We start from the raw sequence: 16,208 nt of genomic DNA, 5'->3' as shown, positions 1-16,208 counted from the left end.
ATCACTTGAAAGATCATACTTGATGGTGTGCAATTGGAAAATTAAGTTAGTACTTGTTGATGTGTGCAACCTATGTTGATTTCAGCTACTGTGCTTATTGATAATGGGTGTAAGTATTTCCCTATTTAGACTTCAAGCGGGAGAATAGATGAGTAGAGATAATGTATTCTATTGTAGCTCTCTTCTCTATTATATAACAATTTGCCTTACTTCGTGGCAGTTTCCCTACAATGCTGAAGACCTCACTGTCAGCCATTTATACATTAGAAGCAACTCCTAATATGGGCCCTTTGATTTCCCTTCTCACTTTTACAGGGTCCTGATGAGATCCATTTATACATACTTAATGGGTTGAAACATCGACATGAACACACGAAGAGCCATATCATGATAGTCTTTGCTGGCGCCCAGCTGAATAATTGTTGTATTTGCCTAGAGGGCATAACATGAATTGATTTAGCTCGATATTTTCCTACATTAGTCTTAGAATTTACATTTTCAAGTGATGATACACCTTGAAAAGATATGTATATTACACTCAACACAAGTTAGGCCCCTTTTGTGAGTTTTATTGGCACATTCTAGCATATACAATTAAATTACTATCAGATAATTAGGCTTCACAAGGATTAATGATGCCCATACGTCTTTACTAATTGAATCCCATGAACTAGTGGTGTCTGTTCTCCGGGTAATCCAGGTTACGTTTGATTTAAAGAGTAGGTCATGCTTTTTCCTTGCTACACTTTGAAAAACATAGCAGTGCGCCAGGCACTTGTTAATACCGCCACTAGGTCACTGCTGAAAGCATGTCAAGCAGCTTTGGTAAAGCTCAATGTACTGACTTATAATAATTAAGTAGTCAGGCAAGGCCAATTAACTTTGCCCCTACCATCCCAAAAGTAAGTAGAATTACTTTGACCAAACTTTTGTCAAGCTTACGATTGTGAAGTGCAGTTTCAGCACACGATGTAGCAAAATGAATAATAGAAGAAATACATCAAATCTATTGGAAAAAGTCAATACAGAAACTCACGTTGTTTATAACATAATCCCAAGGGGCCTAGTGACAAACGGGCTGTTGAATACATAAAGTAGTACATTTTTTGTATATTTTCACATACCTTTATGTGCCTTTGTGAATTTGCCCCAAACCATATAAAATAGAAAGGTTTATTTGAGAGATATCCATAGGCAACTAATACAAATAGAAAGGACTGAGCCCTTTTTGCACTTTTACTAATAGGGATTTGGATGTTTTGGGCCGAATCACAAAGGCCCATAAAAACCATTGGATGAGAGTACTATTTCACATAGTCCAGAATGCCTTTGTTGAATCAGCCCCTATATGTGCCCTACGTGGTTTCAGCCGTCCCTCCTAATGTACGTCTGTGTCTACCTCTGTAAAATGAACGCAAGTATCAATCTCTGTGATTGTTTCAGGTATATTCCGGGGCTGTGTGTATTTATAGTGTGTACATGTTGGGACTCTCCGTTTTATAGAAGTATGTACGTGTGAATATTTTCATTTCTGTGCATCAGTTCCTGCACAGCACTGCATGCATGTCTGTTTTGTTTTGGTCTGTATGCCAGGCCACCTGCATCCCTATGTTGCTTTGTGCGCATTAAAGTGTCTATGTGCAATCACTGAGTTGCATATGTAAGTAAATATGCAGCATGTTATTGAAAGGCTATCTTGCCCATAGGCTATAATGGTGAATGCTGTGTATAATGTTTACCTGCATATCTTCCCATAGGAGCAAGGTAGAAAATTTAAGTCTGGTATCCCTGAACTCAGAATTTAATAACACACCTTTTAGGTAGGATGGTTTTTAAATCCTGTGTTTGAAAACAGCACTTTTAGCAAGTGTCTGTTTTCTTGTCTGACCTTTGTGTGTGCCTTGATCTGTTTGTAAATTGACTGTTTGGTTTGTGCGTGACATGGGCTGGGGTGGCTCCCAGAGGCTGAGTGAGTCATCCTTAGGCTGAATAGCTCCATCTGCATTTTGAGTGGTGGGAGGGGATAGAACCTGGGCCTGAATAGGACTTTGCCTACCTTCCACAATGCTGGCTCGACCTCCTGCTGGGCGGCTGATGACCCTACCCCTCTCTCTCAAAGTAAAGAAGAAGTCAAGTAAACAAAGTGCTGAAGGACTGACCAGAACTGGTTATGACTAGGCCAAGGCATTTCTGCACTCAGAGAACAAAGGGAAAATTGGTATAAAAAGGGCTACCCAGACTTTAAAAAAATTAGATCATCATGGAATCAAGAAGGAACCTCTGCCAAGGAGAACAGCTGGAAGTCTGAAGAGGAAGGGCTGTCCTGCTGTGTGTTTGTGGGCTGACCTGCAGTTGCAATTCTGCCAAGGAGAGAGGGAGGACTTTGCTGTTGCTGTGTCCCCTTGCTTGAATAGATCTCCAAGGGTCTGAGAATACCTGGTCTTCTGTTAAGAAGTCCCAGGAACAAAAGGACTTTAACCCCAGCTTCCCCACTGAACTCTGATGAGGAAGTTCTGCCCTTCCTAGAGTGCTAGATACATTTGTGGGGCCTCTTTTAAAATCATATTCTTAAACTGTGTATGTTAGATTTTTGTTGATTTTGGTCTTGTGTAGTTTAGATAAAGATACTATATTTTTTCTAAACGATCGTGGAGTCCATTTGTGGTGTTTTCATTGTGTTACTGTGAGTGGTGGTACAAATGCTTTATCCATTGCCTTTGATAAGCCTATCTGCTCGTGCCAAGCTACCAAGGGGGTGAGCAGGGGTTATCAAAAGAGTATATCCCCCTTACCCTGACTAGAAGCAAGGGTCCCTATTCGGACATTGATACCTACATGTGCCAACTAGAGACCCCCAGATCTAACACAGCACAATACTGAAATGAGATAAATAATGTATATTATATCTGGTCACATTTCCAGGTTGAAGAAGAGGATTACATTTATAAGGCCCCTTGCGCCATCAGAACGTCACTCTTTGTGACGTTCCGTGACGCAGAAGCCTGCGTGATATTTATCAGGCAGCACTAAGGCTCTTTATTTGGCTTAATGCTGCCTGATACATATCAGTTCCTTTAACGCAGTAATCTGCGTTAAACGGGCATGCAATGGGTGTTGCTGGGGCGTTTCCAGCAACATCCATGGCCTTTTGACACTGCCCCAGATTTACAAGAAATCGTAAATCTAACGCAGGGCCAAAAGCTTACGCCTCCCCAGGGGAAGCTTAAAGGAGGCGCGACGGCGGAAAAATATCTTTCTCTCTCCTTGTTTTTCCTTTTTCTATGTGTGCTGCATTCTGCAGCACATGTAGAAAGAGGAAAAGCCTCTTGTGAATATTTTCGTACACAAACGTTTCCCTTCCTGTACAAAAAAAATTATCCCCGCAATGCAGGCACCCTTGCACCATTGTGCAAAGGTGCCTGCTTTGGCGCAGGCAGCCCATTGTAGGCCGGTGCATGGGAAAAGGGCAGGAAATTGCGGTATCTTATAGATACGGCGCATTCCTGCCCTTTTCTTTTGCCGTTGGGAAGCGCAGAAGGCCTACGGCAAAACCTCATAAATGAGGCCCTACATCTTTAACTTTTCTTTTTCAAATGTTGAAGAAATACCATTGCTCCTACTCGTATATGATGTAGCATTGAAATTGCAACTGAGAGAGTGACTGAAAATATAAATAGAATTTCTGAATGGAGAAGCATTTACCAGAAACAGTTAGATAACATACAATAATTATCTTATCTTGTGAGGCACCGAAAATGCCATTCAGGAGAGTGGATAATTCATAAAGTTATGAGGTGTTGGAAACAAGTTTATCAACCTTTACTTTAGAAATCAATTTGTTCAAAATCATCACTAATGTTCATGAAGTGTGGCCAACGTTATATCATATATTACGTGTCTCAAGGTATCCATTTATGATTAAATCTCATTTACTGTAAAATATTGTTAGTATTAGAAGCACTCAACTTCACTTTATAATCCGGGTGTTGTTTGGCCCATCTCCAGTTTCCATACACACCTCATCATCATATTTCTAGTCTCTCTGTTAAAATTTAATCCAAATAGTGTTCCGAAAAATGGACCACATTTGCAAACAATTCAATCTATTCAGTTTTCATTACCAGATTTTAAAACATTGCAGCAGATGTACAAGTCCCTTGTTCCTCATTTGCGTTGCTGTTGCGTCACTTCTGTGACGCAGCGGCGGCGGTGTAAACCATGCTCCACGTTGCTCCCTATTTATAACGTGACGCATCTAGGTAGATGCGCCACGTTGGAACAGGTCTGGAGTTGCGTCGCGCCTGGGACACAACTCCAGCACTGCGCCAACTTCACGCCGGCAGATGCGACATGCATCTATTTATCCTTGCACCATGATGTGCCGCATTGTAAATACGGCGCATCTGTGGTGGCGCAAGGGTAAATTTGCATCACGCCTCTTTCCTGGCGCATGCCTGCTGATTTGCAGGGATGCGCCAGGAAACGTAAATCTGCCCCACTGTGTTTTGTCACTCGAGAATATATTTTCAGAATCAGAATTTCTCTGCCGTCCACCACTCGTTTAAGAAGTAGAAATTTCACATTCCAAAATAGTACACAGCGGCAAAGATATGTACAAAATTACGCTGTTCCCAATTTGAGATTGCCGGTCCACTTTTTTATGTAAATCAGCTGCTATTTGTTCATTACAGTCGTTTTCCTTTCTTGCCATTGCCATTTTGATTTCTGCTCTTTTACATTTCTTTACGCCTGTGCCCTTCCTCTCATAGCATCATTATTTAATCCTCCGAGTTTATCATTTTCTCCCCTTTCCACCGTTTTTGTTTCTTCTCTTTAATCGTGTTATCCAATGTAAGATCTACATCCACAATGTTTATTTTTTTCCACCTAGTCATGCATTCCATACTTGTCCAAAAGAGCGTTGTTAATTTGTGGATGGAGGGCCATTACCACGCTGATAAACCCGGCAAGCTCCTAAGGCACGTCTTGCTGAAACTGTCAGAGACAGTTCATAGTCTGCCACTACACAGGGGTGGCTGCACCTATGGGCTCAGCCCTGCCCTTCTTGATGAAGACTTGTTTCCCGTTCAAGAATAGGAGTGAGCTTTAATTCGGTGGAATCCATACAAACCCCGTGATAGATAATCAGTCAGTCTATTTCACCACCTTCTGGGGGAAAGCAGGGATTGTCTGCCTTCCTGAATTCCAGGCGGTCTTGTAGGATTATTTCTGATGAAGAGGTTCCATAAAATGCTGTTGTTTATTCTTTTTGTATCAATTTTATGCATTCGTGTATTTAAATTGTTTATATGACTTTTTCAAAACTTTCAATAAAGCTTATTTTGAACTTAAAATGCTGTTGTATGCATGGTGAAAGGATTTCCACTCATACAAGGATATAATATGCCTATCTTTTTATGTGAGGAGTTCTTCGCCCCGACTGTGGAGTCTCCACAGTAGTAAATATCCTATTAAAAAGCGTTTGTGAATACCAAAACAAATGTTAAGATACTCTATTGCAATGTGAATGGCCTGCTGGACCGCATCAAAGGATCTGTAGTCATCCATTATGCAAAACATTTCCAACCAGCCGTTCTTATGTTGCAAGAAACAAGTCTTCTGGGTGGGCACTGCCCCTTCCTTCAATGATATGGATATGAGATAGTATACCACCCGATGCTCCAGCGGAGTAGCTATCTTACTACACAGAGGTTTTCCTTTGGCAGTGATGTTGGAAGTGCAGGCTTTGATCGAAGGTAAACAATATAACTTTGTGTCAGTCTACATCCCAAACCAATTGCTCTCCCCCTTGCTGGACACATTGACAACACTACTACTGACACTTCCGAGGGATACTACAATTATAGGAGGGGGCTTTAAGGCGGTTCATGATCCACAGTATGGCCTGACGGGCACCCTGGGGATGGGAAAAATGATGCCAGTCCCAGCAGCTTGCTACTTGGACTAACTCCCTAAGCTCTGTGATGCACGGACGGTATGGCACCCCTAAGAGTCTGCATCAGCAGCCTACAAGACCATGATGTGCATTAACTTACTGCTGCTGCTGGCAATAGCCATTCTTCAAAAGTCCAAATGTGCTATCCTGCCACAGGTGATCTTCAATTACCACTGATTCTGTTTCATTTGGGGTTGTCAGCACCCACTAAATGCCCTATGTGGGGTCCTAATGCATGGTACTTAAGGAGTCAGGACTGCTCAGACGATGTAGAATCTGGACTCCATGCCTACTGCAGCCCCAGCATTAAGGGTATAAAAGGGTATAGCTTGCACAGAGAGAAAAATGAACTGCAGCACATCACGCCCCTAGAGACCCAAACCCTAGCCCCGGAGCGGCAAACGCTTGTGGAACCCTCTGAGGTGACTGACTGTTGCCTCACAGTAACATGGACAGAGGCATGGACAGTGGTGAGACAAATCTCAGTGGGGGAGGCTCAACCTTATTGGAGGGTGTCCACAAGGTGGGTGTATGAGCACATAGACATGACTGGGAAGCTGCTATGGTGGATGGCCACCAGAGAGATTGCATTCAGGATGGTTTCATGAAACATGACTTTTGAGAAGTGGGGATACTATTGCACCTTGCACGAGCACAGGCCATGGCCTCATTTGCAAGAGGCAGCACACCCTTTGCTGAAGGGCATCCAGCTGCCCCAGATCCCCCAGTTGCTCTCTGGTGACCTTGACCAGTCGATTACACCTGAAGAAATTGTTTAGGTGTATATGGGCCTGTTCCTTGATAAAACCCTGGGCCCGAACAAGTTTCCTGCTGAGTGCTATCAGAAGTTCTGCAGTCACCTGGTCCCGCATTTTCAGGATATGTACTCAGAGGCAGTGGAAATGTCTGCCATTACCCCGAAGCTAGATAAAGCCACGATCGGATGATACTTAAGGCAAGTCAGGAAACAGACAGATGTGACTCACGTCAGCTGATCTCACTTATCAATATTGAGATTAAGCTGTTCATCATGTCCCTTGCCAACTGGCTGTATTGGACTCTGCCCTATCTGGTCCACCCTGATCAATGTGACTTCATACTGACCAAAGGTACCCGACACTGAATTCGCAAAGTCCAAATAGTCTTCTACCAAGCAAAACGTCTTCAAGGATCCTCTGCCATGCTCATTATAGACTTTCTTCCCCCTTTCCAATCCACAGGTGCACCCTCCAGGGCTGTCCTCTCTCCCCTCTCCTGTTCCCCCTAGCAATTGAACCCCTTGAAAGATTTATACACTGTGATGCACTAGTACAGGGATTGGCGTAGGACAATGGCCCTGAGGAACGCTTAGCATTGCGTGAAGTGAGACTAGTGAATTTAATTCCTCCTTAGTCAAAAAGTTTCTGTACTTTTGTATAAGTTGTAGTGGGAATAGTACATATTTTAAATGTAAAATTTTATAGTTTATTTTATATTGTTACAATTTATAATATTATGTTTTCGTTTATCTAAAATAATATTTTTAATTAATTATGTTTTTAATGTGTAAAATAATTTTTGTAAATTACATTTTTTATGTTGTTTCCTTTTTTCATTTTTAATTAAAATGGCTTGTTTTTTATTTTTATGCTATGGTGTGTGTGTGTATATATATATATATATATATATATATACTTTCAAAATGCCTCCTGCGTGGTAACAGAAAATCTCGGCATTCCAGTACAGTTGTGTTAGACCTGTCTGGCTTTTTGCGTAGTCCCTCCAATTTATTATTTATTTTGTCCCCTTTTTGCCCCTCATACCTTTATTAATTTTTGGGTCCACTAACTTTTTCTAGGTGTTGGTCAAGGGGATAGGTGCTCTTTTACCCTCATAAACATTCACCTCAGTCTAGGGCCTTTCCTGTCAGGAATTTCCTTAATTCAATAAAATGGTGGCTTCTAACTGCCACAACTGTCAGACCCCTAGAGTGCCACATAGGTTAGTATTAGGCCTTCCAGAACCTTCTGGACCCTGTAAGGATAGGCTATATAAGGGCAGTGGTCAGGAAGCCATTTTGTGTAGACTGTTGAGCTAGAGGAGGGAGGCGGTAGTGAGAGGAGGTGGACGCGCTAGGAGAAGTTAGCTTGTCGGTGGGATAGGCAGCCTCTTCAAGGAGACGTTCCCCCGTTCACCCCTGACCAAACCCTCTTGCTCAGGCTTGGTAGCTGAAGGCATTGGTGAACACTGACTGGCCCGTGTGAATCCGGCAACCCCTGCTTTAAGTGACGCTGTCTGAAAGAAGCTCCTTCCCTGCTTCTTGCCCCCTCGCCAGATCCCCTTACCGATTGAACTGAGGGACACTCAAGCGAGTCACAGGGTCCTGCGTTGACTGTGGTAGTGGCAGGCGGCGCGCATGAGCAGAGGAGCGCCTAGTCTTGCGCAGGCTCCGTGATACCGGCCTTTTGTGAGGAGTGGCGCTGTACGTGAGCAGGCCTGGGAGTGTCCTGAAACCCCAGACTTCTGAAGCGGTGCCAGACAGAGACACTACTCCGACGCGCATGGGCGGAAGCGCCCACAACGAAGGAACGACGGCAGCAGCGCAGGAGAATACTTCACCGGCAGCCCCGTCTGGCCTTCCTTCGTCCTTCTAGCAAGTGCGGAGAGCCCGTAATCCGGTAAAGGAAGAGCCAGACTACGACCCAGAAGGGACTTTGCCTCACCCCTGTGACAAATCAGCCAAGTAAGGTGGCGGAAAGGGGGGGGAAAAGGTGAAAGGGGATTGTCGGGTGACTGGAAGAGTGGGACCCACCCCAAGCACACCAGCAGCCCTGCTGAATAAGGGTTGTGAGTAAGTCAGCAGCCAGTGAGTGAAGGGGTGCCGATATCGGTCGAGTGAACTACACCTCCCCGTTGATACAGGGACAGAGGTTTCCCTTCGTGTTAACAGTGGGTTGCCTGTTTGTATAGGAGGAAGCCGCTGTGGGAGATTACACGAGTTCAGAGCAGTAGGCGCCAGATAAACGGGGTTGGAGGGGAATTCTGCCTCAGTAATAAGTCCTCTGGAATTTGCTAAGAGAGAACAGTACCTGTTTGGAGGCGGAGTGGTAGTCTCCCTGCTCAAGGAATGTAGTGCAGGATATATTACTTATCCAGTAGTCTAAATCGGTGTGGGAGTTAAAAGTCAAGGAAATCATTGGTGTGAGCTCCTGTAAATACTTCTAGGAGGCCATTGTTCAATGAGAATACAGTGCGGATTGGTCTCTTTAACTCTTTCCATCTTCATTAAATGTGTAGCACTGTTTAGTAAATGTAAAGGAAGCCATAATGAACTGTAATGAAACTGAGCCAGGAAATGTGAAATGAAATTGTAATGTTAACTGTCAAGCAAAGTGAGAAGAACTAGGAAATGTGATGTGGTGCGAGTAAGCCAAAAAGTGAAGTAACTTGACAACTGTAAGGAAACTCATAATTCTACTGTAAGATGTAATGCAATGAAATGTCTTAACTCAGCTAAATAATTAACACAAGAGAGCAAAGAGATATATTTTTATAAAGCAGTACTTATTTTTCCATATTTTGGTGTAGCGTTATTTTTGTGTGTTATTGCGTGGATTTACTATTGGGTGGTCTGCAACCTTCACACTGTGCCTCTAGAAGTGCATGCCTTACCCCTAGGCCAGGCTACCCTAGGTGACCTGACATCCCAGGTTCCAACAGATTGGTGGCAGCGGTGGGATACTGACTTGGTTGCAGCTACTCAATAGTAATTCAACGTAATACACTAAACCTACACCAGGAGTTTTCTCCTTGCGGCCCTCCTAATTTGTCTTTTTATTTTTCCAAATTTGTTCCTGGTGGTGGGTGGAGGTAGCTTTAGGTTGCCCTTGCAACTCTACAATTTCTGGTGTGTGTAATCTAGGTTTGCCTATCTCAAAATGGAGTTTGCCTTGGAAAACCTAGAGGTCTATTCTGTGGCTCAGCTGAAAGTGTTCTGCCAGCAAATGGGGGTATTTTTCAAGCATGGTGCCAGGAAGGGGGAGCTCCAGACCAGTCTCAGGGCTTGGGTGGAGGCACACCAAGAAAGGAAGGAGGAGGATGAAGGGGTAGACCAGGACACGGTGGTGGAGGTAGATGGGTTATTCCACTCTGAGGGGGAAAACTTACTCCCAGGACCAGTGTCCTACCCCAGAAGGGGCAGTAGCGCCTCTGGGGGGAGCTTAACTGAAGCCGAGCTCACTGATAGGAGGGAGAAAAGACAGTTGAGATGGGAGTTGGCTAAGTTGGAGCAGGAGAAGGAGGAGAGGAGGATGGCCCATGAGTTCAGGCTGAAGGAATTAGAACTCAGAAGCCTGCAACGGGGGTCCTCTCCTGAAATGAATGGTGGCAGCGAGACAAAAGAGACAGCTAGGGAGACCAGACCCTATTTGCCGAAAGACCTTACAGCTAGCTTCAGTCAGGGGGATGACATAGCTAAGTGGCTGGCTGCTTATGAGGTCTCCCTAAGAGCCCATGGGGTGCAGGAAAAGCACTGGGGGGGTGGTTTGTACAAATACATGCCTCCTGCTGGTCGGGACACCTTGCTGGCCCTGGAACCAGAGGAACAAATCAACTACCCCACCATGAAGCTGGTGTTGTTAAGGAAGTTTGGGCTTACCCCAGAAAAGTACCATCAGAAGTTCAGGGGGAGCCACAAATTAAGCACCCAGAACTGGGTGGACTTCCTTGACTATGCCAGAAAGGCCTTAGAGGGTTGGGTCAAGGGCAGTGAGGTGAAAGATTATGAGGGGCTGTACAATCTATTTTTGAAAGAACACCTCCTCGAGAAATGTTTTCCCGAGCTGCGCCAACACCTGGTGGACAGCAAGCTGACCAATCCCCGGAAGCTTGCAGAGGAGGCGGACATCTGGGCAAGTACCCGGGTGTCCTCAAAGGGGACTGGAGGGGATTCTCAAAAAGCCGGACAGGGCGCCCCACAGAAGAAGGAGGGGGAAAAGAAAAAGAAGGAGTTCTCTAAAGGTCCCCAAAATAATTTCCAAGGGAAGGGAGCAGGTTTCACCCCTAGGGCAAACCCGCCCAGAAACCCTAATCCTGGCCAAAGCCAGCAGCCAAGGGTTCTCCACTGTTTTGAATGTGGTGGTGTTGGACATTATACGGGAGATGTCAGATGCCCAAAGAGACCACCCCCTCCAACCGGAGGAAAGTCACCGGGAGTACCTAGTGTAGCGCTCGGGGAGGAGTTGCCCTTAGATAAGGGGGGTGAGTGGGCGGGTGTCACCTTAGTGTCCCTGGGAGAGCGGGAGATGGTTCCAAAGATCCAGGTGCCCCCAAATACTACAAAGTATGGGCAATGGGTCACCATCAATGGCCAGAGAGGGGAGGCTCTGAGAGATACAGGAGCCAGTATGACTATAGTGAGAAGTCAACTGGTGTCTCCAGAGCAGGTTGTTCCTAATGTACTCCACCCCGCCGCGATGGCTGACGGCAGAATGGGCCACTATCCAGTGGCTGAGGTTCCCTTTGAGTGGGAGGGGGTTGCAGGTTCACTTCGAGTTGCCGTAAGCCCTGCCGTGCCAGTTGATTGTCTGTTGGGGAATGACATGGAACACAACACTTGGAGAGAGGTGGAATACCGGACGCATTCTGCGATGCTGGGTACACCTGACTGGGCCTGTGCGAGCACACGGTCTGCGACTGCCCGGAGAGGGAGTTCGCCTGGGTTGGAGCCTGGAACAATGGCCCAACCCGCTGCTAAAAAGGGACAGACCCGGAGACAGGGAGAGCCTGCTCCGGCTTCCACACCCCATGTGACAGATCGGCCACCTGCGGTGGTGGACCAGGAGTCCGTGGAGGGGGAAGTAGACTCTCTGGAGGATTTACCCATCCCTGCCGAGTGGCATGTGGAGGGAGGTCCTACCAGAGAGGAATTCTGTAAGGGGCAGAGGGAGTGCCCCACCCTTGAGGGACTGAGGCGACAGGCTGAAGCCCAAGCAGCAGGTGATGTTACGGGACACTACCATATTTACTGGGAGGATGGACTCCTCTACAGTGAACCCAAGGTACCCTTGCCTGGTTCATAAAGGGCCTTGGTAGTCCCGCAACAATACCGAGCCTTTCTTTTGGAATTGGCTCATGCCATACCCCTGGCAGGACACTTAGGCCAGGACAAGACCTTTGCACGGCTTGTCCTCCACTTTTACTGGCCTCAGATGAAAGTGGCGTCCAACACTTACTGTCGGACATGTGTAACCTGCCAGGCCAGTGGGAAAACAGGGGTGAAGCTAAAGGCTCCCCTGGAACCACTTCCAGTCGTTAGCACACCCTTTGAGAGGGTGGGCATCGACATTGTAGGGCCTTTAGATCCACCAACAACAGCTGGTCACAGGTTTATCCTGGTTCTGGTGGATCATGCCACACGGTACCCAGAGGCAATTCCTCTGAGGACAGTCACTGCACCTGTAGTGGCGAGAGCCCTAATGGGGATCTTTACCCGAGTGGGATTTCCCAAGGAAGTTGTGTCCGACAGGGGGACCAACTTCATGTCAGCTTACATGCGGGCAATGTGGAAGGAGTGTGGAGTGACCTACCGGTTTACCACTCCTTATCACCCCCAGTCGAATGGACTGGTTGAGAGGTTTAATAAGACCTTGAAGGGCATGATCAGAAGTCTGCCCGAAAGCATGCGGAGGTAATGGGACGTCCTCCTACCCTGTTTGCTCTTTTCCTACAGGGAAGTGCCACAGAAGGGAGTGGGCTTCAGCCCCTTTGAACTTCTGTATGGGCACCCTGTACGCGGTCCTCTCAGCCTGGTGAAGGATGGTTGGGAGAAGTCTCCCAGGAAACCCCCCCAGGATGTGGTGAGCTATATGCTGGCCTTCAGGAGCCAAATGGCGAAGTTGTGGAAGCAAGCTTCTGACAACTTGGAGGCCAGCCAGGCAGTCATGAAGGAGTGGTATGACCACAATGCTCACCAGGTGGAATTGGAGCCTGGCCAGAAAGTGTGGGTGATGGAGCCTGGAGAGCTTAGTGCCCTCCAGGATCGCTGGACAGGCCCCTTTGAAGTGTTGGAGAAGAAGGGTAAGGCCACATACCTGGTGGACCTTAAGACCCCTCGACAGCCCCTACGGGTGCTGCATGCCAACCGTCTCAAGCCCCACCATGAGAGGCCCGAAGTCATGTTGATGATGGTGACTGACGGGGAAGAGGAAGCGGAAAGCGAACCTCTCCCAGATCTATTTTCGTCTCAAGAGAAGGATGGGTCAGTGGAGGGAGTAATTCTCTCTCCCACTCTAACTCCTGAGCAACGGGAGGACTGCCGCCAGATCCTGGAGCAGTACTCTACGTTGTTCTCCCTTGTCCCGGGAAGGACTCACCTGTGTACCCATGACGTGGACACAGGGGACAGCCCACCAGTGAAGTCGAAGACCTACCGGCTGTCCGACAAGGTGAAGGCTAGCATCCATGGAGAGGTTGCCAAGATGCTAGAGCTGGGAGTTATTGAACCTTCCAACAGCCCTTAGTCCAGTCCAGTGGTGCTCGTGCCAAAAGCCGCACCACCAGGCACCACACCCAAACTGAGGTTCTGTGTGGATTACCGAGGACTGAACTCAGTGACAAAGACTGATGCTCATCCGATCCCTAGGGCGGATGAATTAATTGACCGGCTAGGAGCTGCCCAATATCTGAGTACCTTTGACCTCACTTCAGGGTACTGGCAGATCTCCTTGACAGATGGAGCAAGGGAAAGGTCAGCCTTCTCCACGCCTGAGGGACAGTTCCAGTTCTGTGTGATGCCCTTTGGGCTCAAGAACGCCCCTGCCACATTTCAGCGGCTGGTGAACCAGGTCCTCTCTGGAATGGAGAGTTTCTCTGCTGCTTACTTGGATGACATTGCTGTCTTCAGTAGCAGTTGGGAGGACCATTTGCAGCATTTGCAAGCAGTTCTCCAGGCCCTGAAACAAGCTGGATTGACAATCAAGGCCAGCAAATGCCAGATTGGGCAGGGGTCGGTTGTGTACCTTGGACACTTGGTGGGTAGGGGGACTGTGCAGCCCCTGCAGGTGAAGATTGAGGCAATCATGGCCTGGGAACCCCCCAAGACACAGACTGAGGTCCGAGCTTTCCTGGGCCTCACAGGCTACTACCGACGCTTTGTGAAGGGGTATGGCACTATTGTAGCGCCCCTCACAGAGCTCACCTCAAAGAAACAACCTCGACGGGTAGTTTGGACGGGAGCTTGTCAGCAAGCTTTTGAGAAATTGAAGCAGGCAATGTGTGCGGCACCGGTCCTGAAGGCCCCAGACTTCTCCAAGGAGTTCATTGTCCAAACAGATGCATCAGAACATGGCATTGGGGCAGTGTTATCGCAACTAAATGAAGAGGGCCTGGATCAGCCTGTAGTCTTCTTATCCAGGAGACTGCTTCCCCGGGAACAGAAGTGGAGTGCAATTGAGAGGGAAGCTTTTGCGGTGGTGTGGGCTCTGAAGAAGCTGCGGCCATATCTCTTTGGCTTGCACTTCCTGGTTCAGACTGACCACCGCCCCCTTCGTTGGCTGATGCAAATGAAGAGGGAAAATCCCAAGCTGTTGAGGTGGTCCATCTCCCTACAGGGAATGGACTTCCGGGTGGAACATCGGCCTGGAGTGGACCACGCCAATGCAGACGGTCTCTCCAGGTATTTCCGCCTTAGTGATGAGGACTCCCAAGGGGTTGGGTAGTTCTCCCCACTTTCAGCTGGGGGGACGCGTGTTAGACCTGTCTGGCTTTTTGCGTAGTCCCTCCAATTTATTATTTATTTTGTCCCCTTTTTGCCCCTCATACCTTTATTAATTTTTGGGTCCACTAACTTTTTCTAGGTGTTGGTCAAGAGGATAGGTGCTCTTTTACCCTCATAAACATTCACCTCAGTCTAGGGCCTTTCCTGTCAGGAATTTCCTTAATTCAACAAAATGGTGGCTTCTAACTGCCACAACTGTCAGACCCCTAGAGTGCCCCATAGGTTAGTATTAGGCCTTCCAGAACCTTCTGGACCTTACTGGATATAAGGGCAGGGGTCAGGAAGCCATTTTGTGTAGACTGTTGAGCTAGAGGAGGGAGGCGGTAGTGAGAGGAGGTGGACGCGCTAGGAGAAGTTAGCTTGTCGGTAGGATAGGCAGCCTCTTCAAGGAGACGTTCCCCCGTTCACCCCTGACCAAACCCTCTTGCTAAGGCTTGGTAGCTGAAGGCATTGGTGAACACTGACTGGGCCGTGTGAATCCGGCAACCCCTGCTTTAAGTGACGCTGTCTGAAAGAAGCTCCTTCCCTGCTTCTTGCCCCCTCGCCAGATCCCCTTACCGATTGAACTGAGGGAGACTCAAGCGAGTCACAGGGTCCTGCGTTGACTGTGGTAGTGGCAGGCGGCGCGCATGAGCAGAGGAGCGCCTAGTCTTGCGCAGGCTCCGTGATACCGGCCTTTTGTGAGGAGTGGCGCTGTACGTGAGCAGGCCTGGGAGTGTCCTGAAACCCCAGACTTCTGAAGCGGTGCCAGACAGAGACACTACTCCGACGCGCATGGGCGGAAGCGCCGACAACGAAGGAACGACGGCAGCAGCGCGGGAGAATACTTCACCGGCAGCCCCGTCTGGCCTTCCTTCGTCCTTCTAGCAAGTGCGGAGAGCCCGTAATCCGGTAAAGGACCAGCCAGACTACGACCCAGAAGGGACTTTGCCTCACCCCTGTGACAAATCAGCAAAGTAAGGTGGCGGAAAGGGGGGGGGGAGGTGAAAGGGGATTGTCGGGTGACTGGAAGAGTGGGACCCGCCCCAAGCACACCGGCAGCCCTGCTGAATAAGGGTTGTGAGTAAGTCAGCAGCCAGTGAGTGAAGGGGTGCCAATATCGGTCGAGTGAACTACACCTCCCCGTTGATACAGGGACAGAGGTTTCCCTTCGTGTTAACAGTGGGTTGCCTGTTTGTATAAAAGGAAGCCGCTGTGGGAGATTACACGAGTTCAGAGCAGTAGGCGCCAGATAAACGATATTGGAGGGGAATTCTGCCTCAGTAATAAGTCCTCTGGAATTTGCTAAGAGAGAACAGTACCTGTTTGGAGGCGGAGTGGTAGTCTCCCTGCCCAAGGAATGTAGTGCAGGATATATTACTTATCCAGTAGTCTAAATCGGTGTGGGAGTTAAAAGTCAAGGAAATCATTGGTGTGAGCTCCTGTAAATACTTCAAGGAGGCCATTGTTCAATGAGAATACAGTGTGGATTGGTCTCTTTAACTCTTTCCATCTTCA

Source organism: Lissotriton vulgaris, chromosome 2_2, assembly GCF_964263255.1.
Source record: "Lissotriton vulgaris chromosome 2_2, aLisVul1.2, whole genome shotgun sequence".
NCBI lineage: Eukaryota > Metazoa > Chordata > Amphibia > Caudata > Salamandridae > Lissotriton > Lissotriton vulgaris.
Note: the sequence above shows the minus strand (reverse complement) of the source record.